Genomic DNA, 17,281 nt, shown 5'->3' on the forward strand with positions numbered 1-17,281 from the left:
TTAAAGGTTGCAGACCCCTGGCCTATACTCTGTAAAAATACGGAAGAAACATCTGTATTGACTCCCAGAGACATTTCCTTTTTATCACATCACAAGATGTTATGGTTATTTCTATTTCAGACCTGCCTTTCTTGTAAATTACAAATTGCTCTAAAGAAACATTCTTTAAGTATAACAGAAAGCCAAGTCTTAGTAAATATAGTTTTAGGAAAGACAATTAGCTAAGTATGCATTATCAATTTGGTTTCCAAAAAACTCCAGTTACCAGAAGTTGATTTCCAAGTCTTATGCAATCCCAAACCTATCTGCATCTGTGTAAGTAAATCTTTCTGTCTGCATCATCTAAAGTGGCCCTGATCAGGCAGACAATCTCTTGCAGCCTATGATCCTAATTTTGCTTACACTTACATTCCCAATAATTATTGGCCCAAATTGGGGTTGTTCCAGATATGCTCAGCAATTTGACTAACAGCCCAATCTATTTATGCATATTCAGAAATATATCCCATTCATTTCCAAGTAAATTTGTATGGGACTTCATCCCAGCACAGACCCTGACCAAACACAAACCGAAGGCTGCTAATAATAAAAGTTAGGTGTTGGACAGTCATGTAGGCTTTGGCAAACTAGCTTATCTTAACCCTAGCCATTCATCTGCAACAATGGAATAATAATACCCCCTTGCTTTACATGAATGTTGTAATGGTAAATAAAGTAGAATATGCAGTCTTGAAGTGGGAAGGACTTTATTTTTTAAAAATTGCTGTAAGCTGGATAGATCCAAAGATGTGTTGCCTAACCAGAAAAGCACTTCCACTCACCCAAGGTGGTCCCCCAAATTCTGCTACATGCACTCTGCTGTGCCCCATTTCAGGGGGTTCCTTGACACAGGAGGCTGTTGAAGGAAAGCAGCACCAAGAAAGCCCCAGTGAATTAGCAGATTTCTGCTTACACTTCCCTAGATCCAACCCTGCATGTATGGGAGACAACTCCTACCCCCATTGCCATACACTCATCACTCACGTCCAGGAACCTGGTGCTTGCAAGGGATACATGTCTGGAGTAGAAAGAAACACAACGTTTTGTCAAGTGAACAGCAAGCTGTATAGAAACAAAGACCAGATTACAGAGGTCCAGATGAAAGGGGTTTCACTACATATAATTTCCAATATAGCAGTTTTAGAAGACACTATTTAAACCTGTAAACACGCATTCAAAGGGAATAAAAAACAACTATTTGCAATCCTTCCTCCCAGACCATGACACTAAATGGCTTTTCCATATCATCAACCTGAAACATACGAGGACCTTCTGTGCTCCAGCACAAACAGACCGTAAATAATCACAGAGTCTATTTATTCCTTCCTTTGGATTGCCAACCACAATCCACTTGGTTGACAAAGTGTCATGTGATCCAAATTGTCCTCCACTATTATAGCCTGTCTTGCGGACTTGAACTATTGACCAGGATCAAGTGACACGCTGCAGATATATTAAAGCAAAACTGTGCTAAACAGAAATAGGCTTTAAACACAGTACATGAGGCACAGAGGCCTGGCTTAACATTCTTCAGCAAAACTGAACTAGTTTCTATATAGTACGAAACACGAAGTGTCAATACAGAAGAGAATTTAAAACTTAATAATAACAGTAATAATTTGTATACTGTCTTCCATCCATAGATCTCAGGGTGGTTCACAACATAAAATTCAAGATAAAAAAGCACGAAATACATAATAAAAACAAGAACAAAAGCAAATTCTGAAAAGATACACTGTATAAACGTCGACCACAAGCTGTATAAAAATGCAAGCTGTGTAAGATTTTGAATCTTCACATTCTACTAAAAACAAACCTGGGATGGACTTGTTGCATAGAAGTCTTTTTGCAGGGAAAATAACTTTTCTCCAGATTCAATCTAGAAATAAGTAGTTGGAAGCATTCCCACTTTTCCATGTATATAGGATCCTAATTCGAGTACCAGTTTCAGAACGGGGTCAACAGCAAATGCCTTACTCCTAGTCCCTGGGGCAGAGCTGTAACTATAGCGGGGTTAGCCAATTTTTTGCCCCAGGGCGCCACTGAGACTCTCAGCCTGTGTGTGTGTGTGTGTGTGTGTGTGTACACAAATGTGCATGAGTGGGTGTGCCATACGTTCATAATGGTCAAGGCCAGTCAGCCAGACTCCATGCAATTCCTGTTTTGTGGCCACCGTGCAAAAACTGCCACAAAACTCTGTTATGTAGGCAACTCCACACTGTGCCCACAACATGCAAGAGCTACTGCTACAGCTGCAAGTCTCCATATAATTGCAGCAAGTAGCATGTCTCCACACATCAAAGGTGCACAATAGTAGTCTCAGCTAAGGCTAGCATGCAGGCTGTCTAGACAACATGAATTGTGAATTAATGTAGTGAGCCAATCTCATACATCATTACTGCCATGTGGAGCCACTGCCACACAGCAGCACTCCTAGGAGATTCCATGTGGCAGCCATATCCTAAGCACAGCTCCATATCTTTGTGGTCTCTGGTTTGTATAGGCATTCAGGCAACATCCACTTTCTTAAATTCATAGCAGAGCTATACAAACTATTAAAGACAAGAGAGAGAGAGAGAAACCCTAGCATATCTGCTCAGCCCTGCTTCAGTCCAAGGTCTAGCTTGTTTTCTGCCAGATTGATGCATACATACCCTCAGCCCTGCAAAGGAGGTCTTTATTTCCAGTTGCCTTTGTTACTTCCATCTGACTCAACTTTTCCTCTGTTTGCCTGGTAAGTTCAAAGTTGCCAGATATTTGGGGATGACTTGGCCATTACTTACTGGGGAGGGCAGACAGGAGCTGTTACACTTGTCTGGAACAATTACGTCCTTGGATATGAATGCTAGAATGGGTTTTCTATTTAAAAAACAGCACCCACCCTACAAGATTAATGGGCCAGAACATATCAGTTGGTAGACTTTCCAATTTTACTGGGAAATAGCAAAGAAAAATGAAGGACTCATCACGACTTTGCAAGCAATTTTGTCGTGTACCCACAGCAGTGACTAGAGAAGGAATGTACTCTAGGAGGGGTGCAGAGAGAATAAATGCCATGATGCATCTGCAATAGCACAACCTTAGTTCTGCACTGGAATGGGAAACGGTTCTGAAGCAAAGGTGCCCACAACAGGAAATGGATGCAAAGGGTAACAAGAGAGCACCGATTGCTCAGACTTCAGGAGACCAGGAACAAAGGAAGGATACAATTAGTTTTTCTTCGCTCAAGTCAACTAGACTAACTGTCTGTCAAGGATCAGTGGCAGGAGAGTCCAGGTCTCAAACAAGGTATACTACAATAGATCAATAGATGATTGGCCAAGGAGGAAACTGTCACAACCCCTCCCCCCCCCAGAAAACCCCCCAACTCAGTCAGATATGGAATGTATAGCGCCTGCATTAATTCATGCATAACCAACTAGTCAGGATGTGGACTAAGCTGAAAAGGCTACAACATATTAGTGCAAACAACTTGTAGTCCTGGATGCTGATGTTCCTTCTTAACTCTTCCTGCTATTATCAGCTCCCTGGCAGTGTGGTTATTATAAGAAAGTAGAAAGTACAGGGAAAGATAGTTCTCAGACAACTCCCATCATCCCTGATCAATGGCCATGTCGGCTGGGGCTGATGGGAGTTGCAGTCCAGCAACACCTGGCAACACGTTGAGATCTGGGAACCCTATGACCCTAAACTCCTTGGTTCCCAGTTTCCAGCTTCTTTCCAAACAATAGTCTCTATGCCCCTCTGTGTAGCTACTTTCCAACTGGCTCGTCGTTTTTTCAACTCCACATTTCCACCATGCCCCACATCCTTTAACAACATGTCTTTTGAACCAGCTCTTTTAGCACTTTTCTCTTTCCTCCCACACTGTACAGCCTCTCCTCTCTGTAAGCACTATGAAGCTTTTTCAGACACTACTCCTCAGTCAACTATTTCTTGCCTTAATTTCCCCGTCTCCTCTGCCCTTTTAACTCATTCACCACCTAACCTTCCTTCAGATGCGGTTTCCATCCTCTGCTCAACACCCTTCCTTCAGCATAAGCTTTACCCTGAGCTCCCTGTGTTTTAGTTTCACTACATCCAGAGACTCTTATTGGTCTTCATTCTGCCCTTCTGTGCTGTTTTAGCCCCAGCCAAACTAGCAATTTTCCTTCCTTTACTGAAGCTGGACTGCACTGCTTAGTTCCCTCTGCAACTGAATATTTGGTGCCATCACAATCACTGTCAGAGAGGGTTCACTGCCAACGAAGCACAATATACTATAAGCTGCCCCAATAAAGGGAAAGCCCCCTCCCCCCCAAAAAACAGAAGTTTGCAACCCTATTTTGACAGTTTTACATTGCTCTAAATAGCTGTCATTATCTTGTGATGAGTTGTTCATCTGCAGCAACTCATTTCCCCCCACATCACAACAAATGGTTTATGCAAGTTTGTAGTGATGTGAAGAACAGAACCCTATAAATCCACTGCTTGCAAATGGCTCACCATGTAACAGACACCATGTGGAGCAATATAAAAAGACTACTATGTAGATAAGTCCCAAACCTGTATGGAGATCCTTGAACGAATGTTTACTAAATTATTTAAGTCAGGACAGAAATCAGATGAAAACTATTAATATTCAATATTTTTACTCTGAACAAGCATTCATATTATTCAATACTAAATAAAAACCAAGCATCTAATTTCAGTTCCCAAAAGTGATTAGCAGCCAGCAGCAATATATGGAATCCCAATACATTTCAACACCTACGAAGAATACAACTCTTGTTTTTAAAAACTTTAAAACACGTTACTTTTCTCATATTTACATTCATCTTCCTTGCCATGTAACTGATCTTATTGACAAGCCTCCTACAGTGAGTGGGTTGATTTAAATCACCAATAAAAAAGGGCAAATTTAAATGAAATTTCCAACTTAATTATTAATAACTTCCTTAACAATTATGCATACTAATATGTTGCTATAATAAATAAACCATATCTGTTCACAACAGAATAGAGTCTTTATACTACTCAAGAAGCACATCTTTTGCACTACTATTTATATATATTTAGAGCAGGAATAGCCAACATGTTTTTGGGCTACAATTCCCATCAACCCCAGTAGCATGGCCAATGGTCAGGGATGATGGGAATTGCACTCAATAGCACCCGAAGGTTAAGCAATTGGCCCCCTTAATGAAGAGTGTTTTATTTGCTGAACGATTGTAGTAACATTGTGGAGAATGTAGCAATATTTTTGAGTGACGCCATGAAATTATGTCACCACAGGTCCTAGGAGCCATTTTCGTAACTCACGATGTCTGGACAGTTTTATCCTAAAGTATCTCCTACTATGTTTTGTTAACTGTGTTGTGTTCTGATCCATGCACTTTTTCTATGCCAATAAAGGAGATTAATTGATTGAACATCCGAAGGTATCACATTGGTTAGAGGAAGATTAATCAAGAATTGTGTTTGGTTTTCTCTATACATATGCAAAGCCATGAACCAAGATTACTTACTATAAGATTTAGACTGTAATCCTAAACACACTCACTCTCAAGCAAGTTCCACTGAACTCAATGGTACTTACTTTTAAACAGACATACATACATACATACATACATACATACATACCACTGCATTATAAGTGTACAGAATTTTACAGAAGGGCTAGTAAGTTATTGGGCAGAACAGTGTTACTCCATAACAGGGAAGTTAAATGTTCAAGCTGTTCACAATTCACACAATAATATGTATTATTTTGATTGGGCTAAACCATGATTCATTGTGATGGGAATGAGCCACAGAATCCTCAAGCTTCCTCCTTTAGTACAACCACAAGGAGGGGATCTGAAGCTTTTGCTTCCTTTATGATTAAATACAGTTTAGTGTTACATCCAAACCCAATGGTGGTTCATCTTACCTATGGTTTATTGAAACAGTTCAACTTCATATCCCATGGCTTGGAGTTTCCTTGTTGGAAACATTGTGATCAGCCACAATTTATTGTGTTACAAGCTGCAGCTGATCAAAACGACAAGTGAAGGCTTCTGAACTCCTTGTGGTCTCACCATAAGAGAAGATTGCACAAGCCGAAGGGACTCACTGCTGCTGCACATTACTGACACAATAAACCAGAGAGCCAGTGTGGTGTAGGGGTTAAGAGCGGTAGACTCGTAATCTGGGGAACCGGGTTCGTGTCTCCACTCCTCCACATGCAGCTGCTGGGTGACCTTGGGCTAGTCACACTTCTTTGAAGTCTCTCAGGGCCACTAACCTCACAGAGTGTTTGTTGTGGGGGAGGAAGGGAAAGGAGAATATTAGCCACTTTGAGACTCCTTCGGGTAGTGATAAAGCGGGATATCAAATCCAAACTCTTCTTCTTCTACCATGGTTGATCTTAAACTTCATCGTACCATCCATATGTAGCATTTATGTCATATTTACATTCTTTGACCTCTCAAGTCAAATATTTCATCCCTGACCTCTTCTTTTACATAGAAAGCCTTTAACACAATGTTTTTGACAGCCATGAATTCAGTTTTAAGATATCATTAATATAGATTTTAATGCATTTGCACTATATCCAGATATGATTTTGAATCAAGTTATTTTTAAAGGACATATTATATAACTGGCTTTAAATAATAAAATCCAAATTATACAAAATTTTGAATAAAAGCTGCATCTTTTACTTAAAAATAATAATTATATTTACCCTGCTACAGTAAAGTTTTTCAATGAGATTTAATCTCTCCTTTAGATTTATATTACAAAACTCTGTTAATACACAAAGATTTATATTCTAGCCCCCTTTTCTACAACCTTAGCACTGATAACTTCACACTTTCCCCACTAATGGGGAAACTGAAGCAAAATGGTACTTGACTCTTTTACGGTTGCATAAATTACATTTTTCATTAATTCTCAATATAAATAAAATATGTACATCTGGTCAAGTGCATAGTGTAGTGATAGCTTTCCCCCCTTATATCAGAGGATATCTCCAAGGTTTTAAGGCCAAAGTTTATTTTGATTACTAGTCCCCCCCCCCCCGAACTGATTGAAAACTATTAAAATTCAACTCCTCATAACATTGTGGTGTGTGTGTTTTTCTTGATGGAAGGCCACATTAGTCTACCAGTAGATAATATAACTAATGATCCAGTATAAGACAGACAGACGCACGATTACTCAGCAAAGCCAACAACATGCATGCATGTTTCTGTGTTTTGTCCTCATGGTAACAAGGACTATAAACAGATCTCACACATGAGAAAATATACAGTAATCAAAATCCTTTTGGGCCATTTCTACATTGTTGCCACAGAGTTCGGATTAATTATATGAATATTAGGGAAGCATATATTCCAAATTTGCTTTCTTTGGCAGAGTTACATTTGGTCATTTATGCCAACTGAGGAAATTGGAACATTTTGTGTCAGTCTTTTATAAGTGAGATTTCCGGTCAGTGATTTAGCTGTTAACATCCAATCAGTAGTCACCTTATCCCATACTTGGCCACCCTGCCCCTTCAACTTAATCTATGGCCCCTTACATGCCGCCCCTCCCAACAAATATATCCTGAGTCTCTTAAGGTTTACAGAAGATATCCTACCCCCAACTTTCACACTGCCCAGCTCTGTTCCAGCTTCACAACTCTCAGCCTACTTGCTTCCCCCACATCCATGCTTCACTTGTTATAGACTGTCAACAGCATATTCAGCCCCACCTGGCCCTAGGCCTCACAAGGTCTACCTTAAATTAACCGGTGGTTTGCTTCTTCAACATAGCCACACTGTTTTATCAACAGTCTACCAAAAACCTTTCCCACCCAATGGAAGCAAAGAGTGTGCAAAAATACATATATTAAACACACAGACGGAGCCAGTGTGATGTGGCTTGAGTGTACAGCTTGGATGTGGGAAACCCAGATTTGAATCCCCATTTAGCACCAAAGTTGACAGGGCACCCTTATGGAGGCCACTGTATTTCAGCCTAACCTATTTTACAGGGCTACTATGAAGCTCAAATGCAACAATAATACTGTATGCAGAGTCATATTTGCATAGTCCGCAATAACTCCTTTGTCTCATATATTTGGATACTTGTAAAGATACCATACACAAGGCTGGCCTTCCAAATTTATGGCAGAACCTTTTAGACTTCTACAATGGTAGGACAGAAGGCAGCAGTTGTGCTAGTACAGTGGTCAGGTTCTAGCAGCATGGGATAATTTGTCCTCACATGACAGTATTAAAAGATGTCAGTCCAAGGAATGGCTTGCAGAACAGTGTACACAGGCATGGACTGTGGGATCCTGTGGGTATTTTTACCAGAATCTGGTTCTCAGTTGTGTGTGCACATGTATACACCTGTACAACTTCCTGTTTCTTAACTTTCATGCAGAAATTCCTATCATCTCCAATAAAAGCACATCTAAAATTAAGAATAACAGAGCTCAAAAACCATATTGGAGGTAATGCTAGAGTCAGAGATTAGGAAATGGAAATATTAAATAACCTTAAGTACTAAACAAATATAACTTTTACAACAAACATATAAATGTTTCCAATAATACATTTTTATTAATGAAAAACTGACAAAATACAGGAGCCCAAGCAAAATTTCAGAATGTTTACATGAGGAAAAAAATTGAACTTAATTTTTTTTTATTTTATGAACTGGCATCAAATGCCAACTATGATCAGTGTTTTACCAATGACAGTGCCAAGATTCCCATAGATCTTTTGCCCACAGATATTCTTTGGACCAATAACTTTATTTAGATAGCATAATAAAGGTAACACTGTACCACATCCTGCAAACTTATGCATAGACATTAATTTATTTATCTTGAAAGTATGGATATAAATCATGTTCCCTCTTAGCAAGCTACAGGATATACCATACTAAACTAAAGCTCTACTATGCTAAAGCTCCTAAATTCATTTACTATACTTGTAATTCCACTGAAACCAGTGTCATATAGAAAGACCACATCATTATTAACATTCATTATTAACATTTGTATAGCACACAATAGCTAATGTTCTCTAAAACACATGTCTATTAATTCTGTAAAGAAAAAAACACACCAACTGATCACTTTCTGTCAATATAATATATATTAGCACATGTGCAGACTCAAACTCCAATAGCAATATTTCAATTTAATTCATTTGTCTGATAATGAAGGCCTAATCATGAGTTCAGGAGAAAAAAATATCAGTCAGTAACTGCATCCCAACAAAGTAGAAGTGTGTGTGTACTCATATACACACACACAATGACGTAAGTGCTTCATGTTTTTAATAAGTACAACATACACAATTTAAAAGGAAAAGCAACAAAATTATTGTGGCATACAGCAAGTGTGGAGGGGGGAGACCAGGGTCTTACTAATGTATAACAAATAAACAGATTCTTACATTAGGCCTCTGTTACTGGATCGGTAGTAAACATTTTTTCATATTTTTCTTAAGAGCTACAATAAGCATGGGTGGAGGGGAGCTGCCTTCCTTTTTCACAGCACTCTGTATAGTGTATCTCTGCATGGGGTATTATAATATTTATTGTACCTCAGGGACATTGCAGGTTGAGAATCATGTTTAGGGACCCCTTTCGAAGCCTGAAGTATTGCCGTCCAGACTAAACCAGGGATTTCCCCTTGAAATGCCAGCTTCCCATCATTACAGGGGTAATAAATTCTAAAGGGAAATTGCCAGGGAAACCGGCTATATTCCTGCCTGCCTGCCTCCTTCATCCCCCAAAGGACGCTCTCAGGCAAGTAGATGCTTAAAGGGGGAGGGGGTTCAGCACAAGCATGGATGTGCCCGTTACATAATCATACCCAAACATCCATATGCACACGCATTATATAAGAAATGCATTTATCTGCAATCAAATAGGAGAGGGCTGGAAGGGAAGGAGAACGGAGGGGGTGGGGGGCGAAACCGCCTTCGTTCCAAACCCCTCAGGGGAGCCCATGTGCAGAAGAGGGGAGAGAGAGGGAGATCACATCTGCTTTCGCAGCAGCAGCAGCAGCAACAGCAGGCAGAGCCCCTTGTTAACCCCCTTCCTGTGGCTTTTACACGTCATGGAACATTCCCGGAACGGGCCAACGTTCCACCCACTTCAGGGAACAGACATAAAGGCGCAACACACCAGATAGCCTTCTCCTTTTACCCCTGTCCGCCCTGCGCACATTCGTCGCAAACCAAACCACCACCCCCCACCACCACCACGGCGCGCGCAGCAACTCCGCGCGCGCTCCTCCTCTTCCCCCGCGCGCACAGCTGCTGCTGCCACCGCCACAAGCTGCTGCTGCTGCTGCTTCCTCCTCTGCCCCCCTCCAGGGGCTCCCACATGCCACCTCCGCCCCACGGCCGCAAGGAGAAGACGACGTCGAGCCGAAGGCAATTCAGGCGGCGGCGGCTACTGCCAAGTCACCCTGAGCCCTTGGAGGCGGTGACTGAAATTCCTTCCGACAGCAACCGTCCCCCCCACCCACCCCACACACACACACCACGCGCCGCCCTTCAAGGCCCCCTCGGCCCCCTCAGCGAAGCAAGCGCGCGCGCACGCGGAGGGGGGGGGTTGCCCTCCCCTTCACCTCGCCGCCAGCTACCTTGACATGGGCAGAGCGGTGCCTCAGCCCAGCAGCGGCAGCCGTGTCGCGTCGCCTCCTCTGGGGCTCTCTCTCTCTCTCGCGCTCGCTCGCTCGCTCGCTCTCTGCTCTTCCTCCGCCTCCTCATCTGCTCATTAGTAACCATGCACATACTTCTTCCCCACAGGAGGAGATTACGCAAGGCAGCCTGCGCCTCATCTGCATACACTTACATGCTGGGTATTCCCCACATTCCCTAGCAGTAAGGCCACTAGCGAAGACCTTCCCCTTTGCGCACAGAGAGAGAAAGAAAGAAGGGGGAGGCAACGGCGACTTGTGAGGGAGAAACGAAGGGTTTTCTGGAGGGGGGGGGGGAGAGAAGGAGATGGGAGGCGGTTCCTAGCGAAGGTTGCCAGATATGAACTTCTTATAAACACGAAGCAAAAGCATAGACCCGAGCCTTTCCCGAGGACGTGGTGGTGACAGAGCCTGCGGCTGCCTCTGTCCTCAAGGCTTCCATTAGTCGCTCTATCGACAACATCGGAAATGCTTGAGCATCCCAGCGCAGCAGCGAAAGGAGACCAGCACAAATTCCTAGCTCCCCCCGGCCCCTCCTTCCTCAGCACCATCTCCCCAAAGGAAACTGAGCAGTTCAGGGAAATTGGGGGGGGGGATAAGTGATGCTACCCACCCGAAAATACTAAGTCCCCCCCTTTTCACCCCGCTGGCAAAACCTTGAGCTCTCACCCCTGTGTATATATATTATTTAAAAGTCTTCTTTCAGTACATGCACGCAAGCCAGCAAAAGCACTTGCTCTCCAGGGGTGGGGGTGGACAAAAACAACCAGTGACATGGCACTGCCTCTCTCTCCCCTCCACAGTGACTGTAAAACCCCTGACCGTGGCGATCAAGACCACCTCAAAGGGTTGTCAGTTGCTTCGAGCCCCACAGGAAAAAGAAGGGGGTGAGTATTTGCAGCAGGAGCTCACCTGGGAGTCACCGAGAAGGAGGAAAGCCCTCTAACTGCCGCCCTTCTTGCTGCCGCTGCTGGTGTTGTTGTTGTTGACGACCGTCCCGTGTGTGATTTCTCGTTGCTCTCTTGCTAAGCCCGGGTCTGCCTTTAGATGCCTTGCTGCATTGCTTTATATAGAGAGGCAGAAAGAGATATTCCGACAGCCAAAGGGCGTCTGATTCGTGTGTTTCTATTCAAACCGATCATTCATCTTGCTTGGCTCTTTTCCGCCTTCTCTTTTGCCTTTCTCTCTCCGCGTCAGCTCGACTTTATTACAAAAAAAACCTATACACGCACATAATATATATATATATACACACACATACATGCACACGTATCAAGGGCAGGCCCGAGAAGCCGCAGTTGTTGTGTCTGTGTGTGTGTGTGTGTGTGGTGTGGCGTGCGCCCCCCCCTTTTCTCCTCCCTTCTGGATGATAGGAGCCTCTGATCTGCAGACAGACTGGGTTATTCCTGGCACCACTTCCCAGAACAGAAGTTACAAGGGGAGAGCGAGCGAGCGAGGGGAGAGCTCAGCCAGTGATGTCATCGGATCCCCCAGCGCGTCCCAGGGAGGGAGGGAGGGAGGGAGAGAGGCAGGAGGCAGGCAGGCAGGCGAGGAGGCTGAACCAGAAGGCCAACAGCGCGAGAGAGCCGCCGCGGGCTCCGCTGCGCGCCTTTGACAGGAGGAGTGCGTAGGAGAGGGGCACCAAGGCGGGGCTGAGACTGAGAAAGAGAGAGGGAGGGAGAGGAGGAGAGAGGGGGCGGGGCCTCCCTGAGAGCGGAGAGCTACGCGCCTCCCTCGCCGGTCAGGGGAGATCTCGCTTCCTCTTCCCTCCCCCCGCTGAGGGAACTCCCAGGAGAGCCGGTCTCAACTTGCCGGGCAAAAAAACAAAAAAAAAGTTGTGCGACTTCCTCGCATGAGAATTTCCTTTAAGGATGTGGGTGGGATCTTCTTTCCCGCGGCCAGGCTCCCCTTCCTCCTCCTCCTCCGCCGCCCTTTTTGGTTGCTTTCCGTCCCCGGTCTCCGCCTCCCTCGCCTGGCCAAGGTCATTCCTGCGGCATTTCTTAATTGCTTTCTTTTTTTAAAGTTCGCCTTTTGCGGCTTCTTCCGGCCTTCTGGTGCAGGCGGCTGCGCGGAGAATCGCCTGCCCCGCTGCCCTTATCCCTCGATGCGCCCGGGGGAAGTTCGTCTGATGCTGGCGGGACCTCGTTGTTGCTCTAGCCGGCCTCGCTGCTTCTGCCTTGTCCACGGCGCCGTGCGATTTTTGAAAACAAAATGTCTCACTTAGCGGCGATGCTTCAGCAGCAGCCGGTGTAGATTTCCAGGCGGGAAGCGATAGTTTAGGGAATGTTCTTGCTTTGACTTTGGTGATTAGCCGCAATATTTACTTGCGTTGTGGTGGGGGTCTTTTTTTCTCCCCATGGCAGATTCATTTTAAAATTTAAATTTAAATTCATTTTAAAGAGGTGAGGGGGGGGGGTCGTAATAAAAAATATTTTTGATTGATTTGCAGATTTATAGAAATTGTCCAGGTCAGATGACGTTCTTTCATGAATGTTAGGGGAACGCCAGCAACTCTCTTTTCAAAGGACTGTCAGTCTGAATAGTATGAACTTCAGAGTTTGTCTGCGCTCTCTTGAGCCAATCAAAATTTGCAGCTCTTTACCTCCGCTGGGTTTGAGCCATTCTCAAGCAGATATGGAATGGAATGGAATTTGGAAAATGGGGTCTAGTAGAATCTAAATTCAAATGACTTAAGTTCGGATCACACAAAACCACCAGCAAAGGGTGCCATAAAACTTGTGGAACCAAAACTTGTATGTTGCTGCAGTGGTATAAAAAAAAATACAGGCTGAAAGAGACATCCTTGTGGTTTTCACATGGAGCCCCATCCCCCAAGCCATCTTCAAAGGCACATCCTTTTCTATGGACTTATCATAACTTAATAAAAAAAATAACCTAATACTAATCACCATGGATTTATGATTCAGAGAAGAGACATAGCTTTGGGGTCTAGCATCTCCTTTGCATGCAGAATGTCCCAGGTTCAATCCTCAGCATCTCCAGGTAGGGCTGGGAGAGACCCCTGCTTGAAATCCCAGAAAGCTGCTGCCAGTCAATGTAGGCAATACTCAGCTAGATCAGGGGTTCCTATTCAGGTGGTCCACGGTGCATATGTGCATTTGTGGCTGAAGATGGGAGTCATCACATCTACCACATTAAATACTGGTATTGTTTTTACTTGTACTTTTCTTGTTTCTTTTATTTCTTATTTTGTATTGGAATTTGACTTCTATGGAATTCAAAATGTAATACTGCAATTGTATTTTGTAATACTACAAAATATGATTTATAAGAAATAAAAGCAGCAGTAAAAGTACAGCCCCTAGCACATTACATTACAATTGCTACAACAGGCAGAAAAATCATTAAGTAGACTGCCAAGACCAGCAATTTTCAAATAGTCTTTTTTTTTTCTTGGGGGGGAGGGTAGTTTGGGAACCACTGAGCTAGATGGGCAGTGGTCTGACTCTGTATAATACATCTCCCCATGTTCCTTTCTACCAAGTGGTATCTGGCATTATGTGTCTTTTCCGAATATAACTAAAGTTGCATATCCCACACAAAACCAAGAATCTGAAGCATGACACAGTCTATAGACAAAGTTGTGATTTGATGGTGGATTTGGAGAGACTCCATACAAAAGGCTACGCCTCCGGTTTGTGTTTTTGTGCCACTGTGGCATTACAAAACATTGCATTGGTTATTTTTACAGTGTGGTCTGTGGGCATGGATTTGAGCTGTTGATCCATCTTTTTCAACATAGTGTACAATTCCTGTAAGAAACTAAAAGGAAGCACACATTATTATATTTGAAATGGAAGCTCTTGTAGTTCTCTGATTTCTGGGTAATTTGCAGCTACTTTCGATTTTCACACATCCTGCCAAGGTTTGGCATTTGCTTCTATAGCGTAGAGTTGTAATTTAAAACCACCGCCTCAAATTAGAGTTTAGCCACACTGCCACAACCTTGGACTGGTAGTTCGGAAGAACTGCAATCTGTTTGTTCATACCAAAAGCCCTTTCCTGGCTATGTGAAATGCAGTACCCTCTGGGATCGGTCCTGAATGTCTGTAATAATAGTAGGAATTAAAATGTTATGTGAATAGGGGCATGGAAAGAAGCAGCTCTAGGGAACTCCAACCGAGAAATGTGACCTAGGACAGTAATTGTTCTGAGATCAAGTTGTTAAGAAACACACAGTATTAAGTAAAGTTTCTACCACTCTTGGATCCCCTGTGGCATCATTTTATACTGTTTGCAACAGCAAATATTACAGTGTTTCAAGAGGAATTTTAAAAACAAAGCAAAATGGTCTAGTTAAAGCCTCCAGGTCATTGTTTAAAAGAAACACTGATTTAAAAAAAAAGCTGGAAAAGATTGGGAGGGGGGCATTTATTTACACAGAGTTGCAAATGGAGAAGATAAGGATGACAAATTTCAGTCAGCAAAAATAAACAAGAATTGAGAGGAATCATAATTTTCCATTTGGTGAGAGAGGGAATACAAGTTTTGACATATCTGAAGCGTTCTGAGTACCCAGAAGTGGTACCCTGGGTTGCGTACGTAATTGGTTCCTGGTTACAGTTTGTAACCCGAAAAGTACGCAACCCAAACAAGCACGCGAAAAACCCGGAAGTAGCGGTTTGCGCATGCATGAACTGCGCAGAACACATCTGTGCGTCGTGTGTGCTTCGGGTTGCACTTCCAGGTTACCGGAGTTCGTAACCTGAAAAGTACGTAACCCAGAGTGTACGTAACCCGAGGTATGACTGTATATACAAGTTGCAAATTGTTCACAGGAATTCAAAGTAAAGGAGACCATAGATACTCCTTTCTGGCTCATTCAAAGCTGTTTGCACATATTTATTAATTTGGGGAGGTGTGTGAATCACTTCCAATAAGTGGCTTATTAAAAACTGCATAGTGTGTGTCGTATAAGAACACATGGTGTCTAGAATATTAGAAATTGTTTAATCTTGGAGTACACCAGATACTAGTGCATCCATTAAGTACATGCCCAAGTCATTCAACTTTCAGGCTGATGGCACCTTTGTTACATATCTTTAGGTTCCAAGCAAAAACATTTCTCTTCTGCCAAGCTTTTGGCTAATTAAACAATTTACGGCCTTTTTAACTGGGGTATTGTTTTTGTCTGTTACTACGCTATGCATTTCTGTATTTTTATATTGTAAACAGCCCTGTGATCCTTGGATGAAGAGAAGTATAGAAATTTAAATAACAAAAACAACATCTTACATATAGCTCAATACATTTTAAGAGAAATGTATGTGGAATATCTTGTGCAAATGCATCTTATCAGTTCTGAGGACCTTTGGGACCCTCCCAGTTCTCTAATTCAGTGATGATATTACTTTATTCAAATCTCCTCAAATAAGGTGAAGGGTGAAGGATCTTAGCAAAGGGGAATTAAGATGAAGGGATATGCTACAGTGTTTGCATAGCAATGGCTAGATCAAATCATTTAGCTGAGGAACATGTGTCCCTGCTCTGGAGCGTTGCATTCTAAAAGCAAGTTTTATCACAATATATATACATAAAATCTATACCTACATATTAAACAAGTTATGAGCAGAACTAACCTATGCTGCATTAATATGTGTTATTATTTGACATAAATGATAATGACATCTAACAGAATACAGAACAGGTAGGATTATTAGAAAACTGTAATTATGGATATTGAGCCCTTAATGGGGGCAATCATTTTTAAGTTCTCCAGACCCTGAAAAAGTTGAATTTAAATGATGCAGTTTTTACTTGTCAGATCCCCCTTTCAGCTAAGTAGCAAGTTGAACAGGAGCTGCCTGAAAAATCTGCCAAACCATTATGAGCACTCCAAATTGAAGATAAATGAATCTCTTGAGTGCCAGCCCCAGCTTGTCTTGAATATTCATTTTTACATTTTATTTTTACAGTATTTGATGAGTGAAAAAGTATTATTTGACCATTTACAAATGTGCTGGTATAAAAAATGCAAGAAGATGTATCGAAGAAATAAGATGTACATGAGAACAAAGTGACAAGTTATGAAATATTAGCAGAAAAATGGGTTGTAGGCAATGTTACTTCAGTTGTTATACTCCTTTAGGTTTCACAGAATAAAGGAACAAATGAAATTCTTTTTCGTATTGGGCCAAGTATTTGTATAAATTGTGCCCCTAATTTAAGGCTGCGACCCTAAGCAAACTTTCTCACCAGTAAGCATCTTTGAATACCTTGGAACTCACTTCCGAGAAAACATTCATATTAATGTGCTACAAAAGGTGTAACATTTGTCAAGTGCAGGTAGCTGATCTAATGTAAGATGTTATTTCACCTGTTCTTTGTCTCTCTTGATTTTTGTTGTTTAATCTTCACCGAGACAGAATGTGGCCAACTCCCTTGAATGCAGTGTTTGTTTCCCAATATTCTGATGGGCATCAGTAGAAACTATAAGCTTCAAACATTTATTCTATTTTGCCCTCATCTTTTTTGTGTTCCAGTTTCTATCTGGTTGTACTGTAGAGCTCAACAATTTTCCTTAAAGATTTTCAGAATTGCAAAAGC

At 42.4% G+C, this 17,281-nt stretch overlaps 1 protein-coding gene across 2 annotated transcripts in view; it reads right to left on the minus strand.

Moving 5' to 3' along the window:
• Positions 1-11,928, minus strand: part of HIVEP2 (HIVEP zinc finger 2) — a 141,510-nt gene extending 129,582 nt beyond the window's left edge. Inside the window, exon 1 of one of the 2 annotated variants that reach the window (XM_033143913.1) lies at positions 10,658-10,948. The gene's annotated coding sequence lies outside the window, so the exon portion shown is untranslated. Of the gene's footprint in view, positions 1-10,657; positions 10,949-11,626 lie in introns of those variants that run through there. The other variant, XM_033143909.1, reaches the window with a different exon arrangement.
• Positions 11,929-17,281: the final 5,353 nt, after the last annotated feature.

Source organism: Lacerta agilis, chromosome 3, assembly GCF_009819535.1.
Source record: "Lacerta agilis isolate rLacAgi1 chromosome 3, rLacAgi1.pri, whole genome shotgun sequence".
Classification (NCBI taxonomy): Eukaryota; Metazoa; Chordata; class Lepidosauria; order Squamata; family Lacertidae; genus Lacerta; species Lacerta agilis.